Genomic DNA, 14,163 nt, shown 5'->3' with positions numbered 1-14,163 from the left:
CAATTTGTGAACCACTAGCTTGGTGCTTAAACCCGGCATGTCGTCATACGACCATGCAAAAATATCTTTAAACTCAATGAGTGCTTTGATTAATTCTTCCCTGATGCCAGGCTCAATGTGGATGCTGATTTTGGTTTCTCGGACATTATCCGCATCCCCTAGATTTACAGCCTCGGTGTCATTCAGATTAGGCTTGGGTTTCTCTTCAAATTGGCATAGTTCTCGGTTTATTTCTTCGAAGGCTTTATCCTCATCATATTCAGATTCATCGTCATAATCGATCTCTTGTATCATTAAATCAGAGTCAGATTGATTTATTAGACTAGGTCGAAGATCCGTCGTGCATGCCATGTCATTAGAACCAGTAAAAAGAGAACTGTTCAGAAAGAGAAAAGAATAAAACAAAATTAAAATGAGACAAGAAAAGAATTTTATTAAAATGCGGGATAACAGGGTTCACACTTTTACAAGATAAAATAAGATTTGGATTACACCCTGAATAATCCGAAAAATAAGAAAGCAAAAATCAAAGCCTACTACCAGGACTCTCCCCGAGTAGGAAGAGGAGTAACCGTCCAATTGTTGGTTTTGGCCTCAGGCCCCATAAACTGTATGTCTGTTCCGCTGGAACCCTCTCCGACTTCTACCATATTGACATCAGTGAACAATCTTTCGAAGCTCTGATTCAGATCCCCGTCAATCCCAATCAATGGCCCGAGAACTTTCGGGACTGGTGACCCCTTGGCGCTTGCTCTAACAAAAGATCTTGAGAGACGTGGCACAGGTTTGGGAAGAAACCAAACTTTCTTCTTCATTTTCCGCGCTCGTTTTACATCTGCCACAGTCGGTTTGAACCCCAACCCAAAGGTCTCCAAATTCTTGGGCAAGGAAACAGGTTGAACAATTCCCTGAAGTTTAGCTCCCAAGCCTTTTCCTGGCATAAACCCATTACCCAACATTTCTGAAACCATCATAACCGTTGCGGAAGCTATCCTAGGATGCTGAATGATTTCACCCTCGGGGATCTTGTTTGCCGACACTACATCAAAAATCTGGTAGACCCAGGGACCTTTGTCATCATTGGTCTCTATGAAGGGTACAATGGCGCCTCCTACGGTGCACGCAGTGTCCTCGCCGTGCAACACGACCTCTTATCTATCCCACTCGAACTTGACCATCTGATGCAAGGTGGATGGCACTGCTTTGGCTGCATGGATCCACGGTCGTCCCAACAGAAGGTTATAAGATACTGTAGCATCTAATACCTGGAATTCCATGGTAAACTGGACTGGACCGATAGTCAACTCAAGTACAATATCCCCCACGGTGGCTGTTCCATTTCCGTCAAATCCTCGGACGCAAATGCTATTCTTGTGGATTCTTCCGTGGTCGATCTTCAATTGGTTCAGGGTGGATAATGGACAAATATTGGCACTTGAGCCGTTATCCACCAATGCCCGAGTAACTGCCGAATCTTCACATTTGACAGTTAGGTAGAGAGCTTTATTATGCTCCGTGCCCTCCACTGGCAGATCATCATCCGAAAATGTTACCCTGTTCACCTCGAAAATTTTGTTGGCAATTGTTTCCAGGTGATTTACAGAAATCTCATTGGGCACATGAGCTTCATTCAGTATCTTCATTAGGGCCCGACGATGTTCATCCGAATGGATTAATAATGATAGCAGTGAGATCTGGGCCGGTGTTTTCTTCAACTGTTCGACCACGGAGTAATCCTGCACTTTCATCTTCTTTAAGAAATCCTCAGCTTCTTCTTCTGACACAGGTTTCTTTGTTGCAGCTGGATTGGGTCTTCTCAACTCCGCCGGAGCAAAACACCGTCCTGATCGAGTCAGTCCCTGCGCCTCACAACTATTCTCCTCTACTTGTTGTCCCTTGTACATCACCACTGCCTTCTCATACTTCCAAGGCACAACCTTGCTATCAATCACTGGTGTTTGGACTACTGGTTTTATGATGACCGGTTCCCTGCAGACCCCCTTCACAACAACCACGGGTGCAGATGATGCTCCCGTTATTACCAACTTGGCTGGTTCTGGTTTCCTTGTAGGGGCAGATGGATTCTTCCCCAATATCACCACTGGCTTGACATCTTCCCCCTTCAACTGTACCCCTGCTTCCTCATTGATCGATTTTTCTTTCAGAGTGGCACGGATCATCATCACTGTCTGTGAGGGTTTCTTCGGCTCCCCTCCTTCGTGCACAAGCTCGATCATGTGGGCTTCAGGGTGCTTTGGTAATGGGTTCTGGTTAATGTTGGGTGCCTCCGGTGCCTGTACCTCGATCTTGTTGGTATCAATAAGATCTTGTATTGCATGTTTCAGCCTCCAACATTTCTCGGTATCATGTCCGGGAGCTCCCGAACAATATTCACATCTTACCAAGTGATCCATATTTTGGGGTAAGGGATTTGGTAATCTAGGCTCAACAGGATTTATTAAACCTAACTGCCTCAATTTGTGGAACAAGGCAATATAAGTTTCCCCCAACTCAGTAAAAGTTCTTTGCTTCTGCAATCTTTCATTTCTGGCGGCCGGATTTCCCCTGAAACCCATCCCTGGAGGGTTCCTGTAGGATCTTGGTGGTGGATAGGTGTTTTGTGGTGGTGGGTATGTGTTATGTGGAGGTGGGTATGTATTGTGGGGAACCGGCGCGCGCCATTGTGGGCGAACCGGAGGTTGGGTGTATGTCTGGGCTTGATGGACGGTGAAATGTTGTTCTTGTGGTTGGTAGTAGGGTTGTGGAGGGTAATTTGGAATGTGTGGGTAGTTTAGACGATGGGGTCTGGGTTGGTAATGAGGGGAAGGACCTCTAGATCTGGACCAATTGTCGGCCTCTAATGTCGTGACCTCCTCTCTCCTTTTCTTCCCTAGCGCACCTCCCGTGCCGCTCTGAATGGCCTGAGTTGTTGCCTTAATTGCCGAATAACTCAGGATCTTATTGGACTTAAGTCCCTCTTCTATCATACCTCCCATTTTCACCACTTCATTAAATGATTTGCCAACTGACGTCACCAAGTGACCAAAGTAAGTTGGCTCGAGAGTTTGTAAGAAGTAATCCACCATTTCCCCTTCTCTCATTGGGGGATCAACTCTGGCTGCCTGTTCTCTCCATCGGAACCCAAATTCCCGGAAGCTCTCTCCGGGTTTCTTCTCGAGCTTTAGCAATGTGAGACGGTCTGGGACTATCTCAAGGTTGTATTGGAAATGTCCTGCGAAAGCCTGTGCCAAGTCATCCCAGGTGTACCACCTGCTCGGATCTTGTCTTGTATACCACTCTAATGCCGACCCGCTCAAACTCTGGCCAAAGTAAGTTATTAATAGCTCATCTTTGCCCCCTGCTCCCCTCATTTTGCTACAAAAACCCCGTAGATGTGCCATAGGATCACCATGCCCTTCGTATAAATCGAACTTGGGCATCTTGAACCCTGCTGGTAATTGAACGTCAGGGAAAGGGCATAGATCCTTGTAAGCCACGCTGACCTGGTTACCTAACCTGTGTATGTTCCTGAAGGATTGCTCCAGGCTTTTAAATTTCCGCATCACCTCGTCCTGCTCTGGGCTCTTAGCCGGCTTTTCAATCTCCGCCGGGACCTCAAAGTGGGGATTATAGGTATGTGGCTCGGGTGCTTTGAATGTGAGTTCAGGGGGTAATATTGTGTATCGTGAGCCTGAAACAGTGGCTCACTAGATGATCTGTGCAATGGGGCTGGGGGAGGTGCCACAAAGACGGGAACATTTGGTGGAGGAGGGTTTTGAGTGGGTGGTGGAGCTTGGGAATCATAAGCCTCTCTTCCCTGATAATAGTGATGGCTTGGGAAACTTGTTGAAGGACCGGGAGAGGGGTATTCCGGCGTGTGTGTTGGTTGGAGGGTAGGAGTAACGGGTAGTTCTTGCCCCTTCTGGGCTCTAGCTAAGGCTATCTGCATTTCATTCATTTCTAGCCTCATTTTTTCCATTTTCTCCAGGGCTTCCTTCAGCATCTGATTGGCCGTTTTTTCTGACTCAACGCTGTTGTCTGACCCAGTCATGCTTTCTGGTATAGGACCTTTTGATCTTGTCTGATAATGGTACGGTGCCAGTACGCTCTAACAACTAACTGATATTGATTGGAAAAACAACAAACTTGTCAGTGTTAGAGTCTTAACAGATATTGTAATTGCACGTTAGGGGGATGCAATGCTCCTAGGCAGTTAATCATTTCTAACATGCTTTTGCTCTGACCGCATGCATCATCCCGGCTTATTTTTGCTCTGACAAATATATATTCTTCTTTTTTTTTTTTTTAATTACGGTCGAATCCTATAGAGATTGCCTACGTATCGTGACCCCGCACGAATCAGACCAAGCGTAGTTCGTGCCATAAGAATTTTTTTTTTTTACTCAAAATAATGCTATTACAAGCCATCACAAAAAAAACAAAAATACAGACTTTATATATATATATATATATATATATATATATATATATATATATATATATATATATATATATATATATATATATATATTTGAGAATGTTTGAAGAAAAAAAACATATGGGTAGACAACAGACTCGAAAAAAAACAAACAAGTGCAAGATTGAACTAGGGATACATTAAAGCTTTGAATTTTGGTGCCCGCGAGGCATCATTCGGCCTTTCCGCGGGCTTGGGGGCCAGGCTTCTTTGCAAGCTTTTTAGTTCCTCCATGATCTGATGGACATAACCCATGATTGAGGCAAAAAGGATATCACGAGGCATCTCTTCACATGTTAGGCACTTCGTGGTGATATAGCGCCCTATATCATTGATCCTACCCCTGATTCTATCCCTCTCTATGCACAGCTGTTCTATCCGTTGATTCTTTAGTCCCAATATTCGAGTATTGTCAATGAGCTGCTCTTGGAACCTCTCCATTTGTTCTTCCATCCGGGCTATCGACTCATAGCAGCGTTCTCTATCTTTTCTAGCATCCTGGGCTTGTTTGAGGACCCGATTATTGAGAATGGAGTTTATCTCTCTCAATGTCGCAACACTCATTTCGTAGTCCCTTTTTACTTGCCATAGGTGCTCTCTCCGTGATGTTGTAACTGTGGCCCACCTGACCCGCATTCTTGTTATACAAGCCTGGGATCTCTCCAAGTCTTCTCGGCTTTGGCTGACTTGATTTCTCAATTCCGCTATCAACCTTTCATCAGAGCGACGTTTCTGTCGGTCGCTATCACTCTTACTGACTTGGCGAATTCGGGCTTTCAGTGCCTGGTTTTCTTTGTCTAATTTGTTCTTCTCACCCTGCTCTGAGGCTACTTGAACGTTGTTTTCAAACATAAGCCTTTCAATTTGTCGCTTCAGCTTCCCGATTTCAACCCGGTAGCCTTCTTCTCTCACTAACCAGCCCCACTGTTCCTGCGAATCATCCGTAAATTGTTGGACGTGAGCTCTTTTGGCAGGCCTCTGACGAATCTGGAACCTTTTCCCGAACCAAACATCGTATTTTGGGTCTACCTCACCCTTAGCCAGCTCTCGAACCATAGTCTTGGGTTCAAGGAATCTACATTCGTGCCACAGCTTTCTAATTTTTCCTTCGGGGAACACGACTCCTGGACTCAACTCAATGGCGTGCTTTCTTAGATCCTCATCAGTGGGAATTACCTGAAATCTTCCTAGTTGGCGCAGTACCCGATGAGGAGCATATGGTTGGATGCTACGAAGTCCTATCAAAAGAACATGACATTCCTCGGCCGCCATGTATATTACCTCAGTATCATTCAACCACCCAAATGCCCATTCAACTTGGTCGGCTGTTGTTGACCTCAATTGTGCAAGCCATGCTTCGACGCCTTCGGGAAATATGACGCCTGTCATTCGTTTCTCAAAGCCGCTAATGCAGTTTCTCTCAGTCAACCCGTGGTTCATGTATCCCACTCGGTGATGGAGGTGTTCTTGCATCCACAGCTGGAGTAACAGATTGCATCCCTGAAAGAACTTGCCTCCTTCTCGGCATATAGTTAAAGCTCGGTAGATTTCGGACAAAATCAAAGGAACCACAGTACTGTCGGTTCTTTTGATTGCAACATCGGCCATCCCTACAAGGCCTATCTCTATTTTTTTATCTTTGCGGGGACAGACCACAACTCCCAGAAATGCTGTGATAAATGCCAAAGTACGTCTTGCTTCCCACTTGATTCTGTTCCCAATGTGAATTAATCTGAGGTTTGGTTCTTCCAAACCCTGAGGAATTCCGTACCGTTGATACAAGAATTGGAGAGTACAACATCCCTTCGACAAATCATCATTCTGTACCTTCCGACTAATGCTTAGCAAATCCAAGAACGCGTGCGGAGATACTGGTCTTGGTGAAAGTAAATACTGCCCTCTTAGTTTCCCATTCAACCCCGCATATCCGGCGACTTCCTCTAGTGTAGGTGAAAGTTCAAAGTCAGCAAAACGAAACACGTTGCGTGTTGGGTCCCAGAACGGTATTAGAGCCTCGATGATATCTGTCCTTGGCTTGATATTCAACAGATCGACAAAACCTCCCAAAACTCTTTCCACTATCTTTATACTATCCTTTCCCATATCATTCCACCACATGTGGAGTTGCGAAGGGACCTCGCTACACACTGAGAATGATTCATTTTGACTTGTGCTCATCCTGCACATTTATTATAGTGATTAAAGAAGGAAAAACTTTTATTTGACTTAAAAACTATCTATATTCTAAAGAAATATTTTTTGGATTTTAATTTTAATTTTTTTTTTTCTTGAAAAAAACTTTTAAGGAGAAAGGAAATATTTTTTAACTAATATTCTGAATTTATGAAAGAAATACTACAGAAAAAATATTTTTGAATTTTATTTTGAATATCTTTTAAACAAATAATTGGGATTTTGAGATTAAAAGGAAATTTTTTTTAATCTAAAAGAAAAACTTTCTAAAGAAGTGAGTAATGTTAAATATTTTTGGATTTTTTTTTTGAATATGGTGAGCCGAAACCAAAGAGGTTTGCCTCTGATCTCACATTCGGTGAGAATCATACCCGCGTAGTTCAGGCTATAAACTAACTAATTTTTGAAAACAAACAAATTTTTTCCTTTTTCTTTTATATAAAAAAAACTATTTTCCTTTTTCATTTTTTTTTAAAATAAAGCAAATTAAAATAAAAGACTTATTCCTACACACTTTCTGCTTTCTAGGCAAACCAACAATTCTAAAAGTAAAAATATATATGTTTTTTTTTTAAAAAAATTCGGCAGCACTTCGACAGTACTTGGACACTGATTTTTCTAAATTAATCAAATAACTTTCCACTTGCTATTTTTATTTTATTTTATTTTTTACACTCCCGAGACTCAGAAGCCGGTCAACATGCAAGACCGAGCAAATAAATGCACATAAAACAAATAAGATGCATCAGGATGGTCATTTTCATTTTTGGTGCACCTGTCCTAGACAGACCCAACCCCTGTGTTGAGCCTCCAAAGTCAGATGCACGTGATGCAAACAAACGTTCCTACTAGGGATCCGACATGTGGTTTTGTTATACTAGGTTCAGAACCTGGGTGTTTGTTCTAGACCTGGCTTACCCGAGCGGACAGCTCGAGCCGAGGGGGGTAGCGTACCGGGAATACAGAAGCTTCACCGGCTTAGCAACTTGTCCGAACCTCGTTCTAAATTGGGATTTTACACTATACAGAAAAGAAGTCGTACGAAGTACACCCTTCTTCATGATTTAGAAGACTCAGAGAGGAGATGGGTTTCGGCACAGTTTATACACAGTTCACGTAATATCAAAGCGGTAAAAGCAGCATTTAGCACATTAGGCTCAAACATGTAAAAATCAGATAAAACCAAATATGACAATTTATATGAGCTCGAATTTCTAACCCTGAACCACTGGTTCTGGGTTAGTTCCCCAGCAAAGTCGCCAGAGCTGTCACACCTCCTTTTTCCGCACTGCGAGGTGCGTAGAGAGTTTTTCCAATTAAAGGACAATCAAAACGGGATTTATTTATTTATTTCAGAGTCGCCACTTGGGAGATTTAGGGTGTCCCAAGTCACCAATTTTAATCCCGGATCGAGGAAAAGAATGACTCCATATTACAATCTGCGTACCAGAAATCCGGATAAGGAATTCTGTTAACCCGGGAGAAGGTGTTAGGCATTCACGAGTTCCGTGGTTCTAGCACGGTCGCTCAACTGTTATATTCGGCTTATTTATCTGATTTTAAATACAATTATGAACCAATGTGCAAATTTAACTTCTTTACCACTTTATTATTATTATTATTATTTTTTAAAAAAAATTGTGAACATCGTTTAAAACATGTCTTTGGATTACGTCACATGAAATGCACCCGCAATCCGGAACACATTTTTATTCAATGTTTTAGGATTTAGATTTGGGTCGCATGAAATGCGCATCCGAGTTTAAGAAGGTAAAATTGATTAAATCGCGCCTAAAGAGTTTAACGCGTCATTATCTTTGGGGAAGGAAGTGAAATTCACTAAACAATCCATCCCAAATTCTAAGTAATTTTTTTTTAAAAATAATTAAATAAATAAATGAGATTGGAGAATCTTGTAAATTTTTGTATTATTTACATCTATTTATTTTTTAGCGAAATCCTTCCTTATTTTAAGAATATCCTTTAATGACTACCTTTTTATTATTACTAAGTTTGTTTATAAATATAAAATCAATATCTACATTCTTGAAAATGACATATTAAATAGAAGAGAAAAACAAATATTAACAGAAAGTAATAAAAATTATAATCATAAATACAACATGGAATTGTCGAAAAATAAAATAAAAAAAAAAAAACTAATTATCCCATAGTTGGATTAAAATTCAAATTGTTAGTAAGACTTAAGCTTATTGAAACTAATTATTTACAAATACTGAAAATTGAAAGAAAGAAAAATAAAAACTTGATTACTAAACCATATTTCTAACTTTGTTTTAATTCACATCATGTCCTAATACTTGTTCGCAAACTAATTCATGTTATAAATGAAATTGACTACATGATTCTGATTAACTTATCGTTGACGAAAAACCTTATGAATAAGGAACTTAGTTAAATTTTTTTTGCCAAACTGATTCAATAACGCCATTTTTACGTTATTTCTTCTATTTTTTGTTATTAAACAGTTTTAATTAATAATCAGGCTTAAATATATTTCCTAATAATCTGGTTAAGGCGTTATTTAATATGTCGCTATAATATGCCTAGTTATGCCAAATGACAGTGATTTACAGAATAATAATACATGAATAACCTAAATACAATACAAAAATTAAATTAAACTAAATTAAAAATTTAACACTCCATTCTTCATTTCAGCTTACAAAATGCCAAAATTACAGTTGTGTACCTGATATTGTCAATATAAGAAGAAGAAAGTCAGCAACGTAATACGTAACACAGCAACAGTAACAATAACCAGCAATAATCAGCCAACGAAAATCCCAGTGACAGCTTTGAAAAATTCAAAATAAAATCCAGGAATGCCAAAAATAACGGACAGAAACCAAGGGAAATTTTCAGATTTTTGAAAGGCTAATTAATCTTCAACCCTTAATTTCTACACCTGTATACCAGAATATTTATCAGGTGTGTACTACTTTCTCTTCTAATTTTCAACTTTTTTTTTCTTTATATGTTTTTCTTTTCTTGAGAGTTTCAATGTTTTTTTCGGAATAAATGTTCAGTTCCTTTTTTTCTAATCTCTCTTTTTTCTCTCCGTCCTCTTCTGATTTTTCAGACCTCTCTATATATAATCTCCACCCTTTAATCAATTAAAATCAATCCCTTTCTCTACCAAACCCATTATCTTCCCACTCATCCCCATTACATTAAATAAATATATCACACCACCCCATTATATTTTGGCCCCCATGCTTCAAATAAAATAATGCAAGATTCCCCTTTAAATTAAATCTTGTCCCCCCTTTATATTAAATAATCATATCACAACCCACCCCATTTCATTTTGTCCCCCATGCTTCAAATAAACAATTACAAAATGTACAATTCCTAAACTACCCCTTCCGACCTTACTGAAATTACCAAACTACCCCTGAACGTATTACAAATTTACCAAACTACCCATCAGCTATAACACATCAATTAATCAAACTTAACCAAAATATAGACAATATGATCAATTTTTAACAATGTTCAAACAACAATATGAACACGGATGAACATCATAACAACAATATCATATGAACATGATTTTAACAACATTTCAACAACAAATCACATGAACACAAATTGAACAACCAAGAACAACTAAAATTTGATTGAACAATATTTTAGCAACAAACAATCCTATTTTCGGATTCAACACCAACAACAAACAAAGTATGAAGATTTCTAAATTCAATCATATTGAACTTAAAATCAACTCTAACAACATTACAACAAACAATTCTTATATTAAACTTTAAACAAGATTATGAGAACAATTCAAGAAATAATCATAAATGGTAATCAAGGAATCAAACTATACACATTTTGGATTCAAAATCAAACGGATTCAAAATCAAACAAACATAATATAAACATGAATTAAATCTAAAAATAAAAACGACGGATTCAAATGACTAAAACCCAACATACTTCCCTTATTGCAACTAAATTCTTTTAGGCAAATGACAAAACAAAACTAAAAAGAACAATTATGAATTTAAATTTGAACTTTAACAATATTAACAATTTCCGTAAAATACATCAAATACATAAAACAAATTGAGGAAACAATTAAACCTCAATTTGTATTTAACTAACATTAAACTAACAACATTTACCTAAACAATAAAACAAACATGAAATAAACATGAAAAATTCACCAAATAATGAACAAACTAGAAAATTATTTCAACGAAGAACAAACCAAAGAAGAATTGAATCATTTATCGATTTTGGATCCGAAAAATGCCAAACAAAAATATGGACGATAAATGAGATCCAAAAAACCACTAACCGGAAATGAAACGACGAACAACGACCAACCAACGACGAACTCGGACAGTGATCGACGACATCGACCAAAACTACTCCATGTACGCGAACTCGACTGGACTGAATGATGAAGACGAAACGGAAGCAGCTGATGATGAAGAAGCCATGGCCATCGAGGTTCGTGAGCTCGACATGGACTGAAGCAGTAGCATCCGCTACTGCTGGACATCGGAGCTTGAAATGGACGCAGCAGCAGCTCGGACGCGAGGAGGAGCAGCGGCGACGGTGTGGAGGAGCAGCGGCGACGGTGTGGAGGAGCAGCGGCGACGGTGTGAAGGAGCAGCGGCGAACGTGTGGAGAAGCAGCGGCGACGGTGTGAGGCAGCAACTAAGAGGGCGCTGAAGCAGAAGCAACAGGTAGTCCATGGTCGAGCTTGAGCTTCAATGGAGAAACAACGCTGGGGCGATGGACTGTTGTGTCGTTTGTTTGTGTATGTGTGTGTGAGTGTGACGACATGAGGGGGTGTTCGTGGTGGAGGGTGGTCGACGTTGGTGAGGGCAGCCATGGTTGTGCTTTGGAGTTTTGAGGAAGAAGAAGCAGAAATGGGGGGGGGGGGGGGGCGGATGCTTAGGCATTTTTAGGGTTTACTATTCTTTTTTTTCTTTGTTTTATTTTTTGAAATGCAAGATAATAGGGTGTTGGGTTATGGACCGGGTTGACCCAGTTCGAAATGGACTGGGTCGTAGGGAAGATTGGGCCATTTTTTGGGCCTGTGGCTTGAAATTGAAGAAAAGGCCAAATTCCGACTTTATTTATATTTTCGCTCTCTTTTCTTCTTTTATTTTTCTAAAACTAAATTATAAAAATACTTAAACTATTATTAAGAACTAAATTAAGTTATAAAAGCGCAAATTAACTCCCAATAACAATTAACGCACAATTAAGTATTAATTAAGCATAAAATTGTATATTTGGACATTAAATGCTAAAAATGCAAACGATGCCTATTTTTGTAATTTTTATATTTTTGTAAAACAAATTTAATTATTATCAATTGTAGAATTAAATCCTACATACAAAATGCGACATATTTTTGTATTTTGTTTATTAATTTAGCAAATAAACACGCACAAACAACTACAAATAATTATTCAAATTATCACAAAATTGCACACCAAAGAAAAATCATTTTATTTTTGAATTTTTTGGGAGTAATTCTCATATAGGGCAAAAATCACGTGCTTACAACTGTTAGTAGTGTTTGTTCCAGAAAAATTTGAAGTAGCCCAAAAACCATTATCTATCATCATTTTCTTTTGGGATTTTTTTATTCCTATACACTATTGGAAACTTTATTACTCTAAATGTTCATGTTTAGTAAATTACCCTACCTACACAAGTTTTGCTTAGAAAATATATACATTCCACCTTAAAAGGCTCCCAGTCCATTATTAGTACCTTCAATCAAGGGATTTAGTTATACTTTTTTCCTTTTTCCTCTCCAAATCTTCCACCGTTGCAGCAATTTAAGCCAACTACTATATCCCTTGATTTTAGTTTCCAATTTTAGTATGGTGGTGGTGGTGGTGGTGGTGGTGGTGGTGGTGGTGGTGGTGGTGGTGGTGGTGGTGGTGGTGGTGGTGGTGGTGGTTGTTGTTGTTGTTGTTGTTGTTGTTGTTGTTGTTGTTGTTGTTGTTGTTGTTGTTGTTGTTGTTGTTGTTGTTGTTGTTGTTGTTGTTGTTGTTGTTGTTGTTGTTGTTGTTGTTGTTGTTGTTGTTGTTGTTGTTGTTGTTGTTGTTGTTGTTGTTGTTGTTGTAGGAGTTATTTTTATGGTGATATTTCAAGCGGTTTCTGGACTTCTTTTAATAGTCACATTTGGCAGAATTCCTCGCTTGTCATCTTTCATTTTTTTGTTTTTGAGACAAAAGTGAATTAAGATGATTTAATTGGCTTTTTATATCACATGGGGTAAATGGAAAGAAAAGCATAAAGTTAGGCATTATAATAGAAATTTTTGAGCGCTTGGATTAATTCCCACCGGTTTAATCCTCCAGATTCGTTCTAAGGAGGAAAAGGGAATTTTTTTTGTCTCTCTTTATAGATAACTAACGTAACCAACTCATAATAGTACTTCCTTTTGTGTGCCTATGAACAAAATATATTACTTCCTTTTATGTCCGGAATCAATATTACTTGGAGGGCAAATAACTAAACAAAACCCAAAACCTCTTGGCTAGAATTTTTCATCTTCTCCTGTGTGTCCTCAGTCCTCTCATATGTATGTTACCGGGTTCAGGAAGTTCAGTTCAGTCAAGTGATATATTTCATTTTTGAGGTTTTGGGAGGAAAACAAGAGCGCACTTAAATACAAGTTATACTGCTTGTGTTTACAACTTATCTACAACTTTCATACATTATTTCTACCCAGTTATATAGAACTACAATATCATACCACTTAAATACAATATTTGTACAAATTTTATACATTATGTCTTTTGTATATTTTGTATTTGATTTATACATAGTAAAAATAAATTTCATACAACTAATTATATATTATACAACTTATCTACAACTTAGCTACAACTTTCATACATTATTTCTACTCAGTTATATATAACTACAATATCATACAACTTAAATAAAATTTAAACAGAATGTTGTTCAACTTTCATACAATAGTTAAATAAATAAACAACAGAATACAATTTTTCTACAATTTTACTACAATTTCGTAAATATAATGTATATCATGTCTTCTTCTTCTTCTTCTTCTTCTTCTTCTTCTTCTTCTTCTTCTTCTTCTTCTTCTTCTTCTTCTTCGAGTTTCAATCTGAAATTCAGCCAAAAACAAGTCTAATCTTCACCAAAACCCCTCAAAATTGAGATATAAACTACAAACCATATTCCCAATTGTTTGCAACAACACCCAATCCAAACAAATAATGATTTTTTAAAATCCAAATTCGAATTCAAAGCTTCAAAGCTTTTTAATGGTTGTCAATGGTGGAATTGCTGCTATCTTTTCCTTTGCTTTACATTACTGAAATTAGGGATTGAGAGATAGAGAGAGACCTAAGAGAATTCCCAATTCTCTGCAACAACATCCAATTCAAACAAATAATATTTTTTGAAAACCCAAATTCGAATTCAAAGCTTCAAAACTTTTTAATGGTTATCAATTGTGG

Source organism: Nicotiana tabacum, chromosome 3, assembly GCF_000715075.1.
Source record: "Nicotiana tabacum cultivar K326 chromosome 3, ASM71507v2, whole genome shotgun sequence".
In the NCBI taxonomy this organism is placed as follows: Eukaryota; Viridiplantae; Streptophyta; class Magnoliopsida; order Solanales; family Solanaceae; genus Nicotiana; species Nicotiana tabacum.
Note: the sequence above shows the minus strand (reverse complement) of the source record.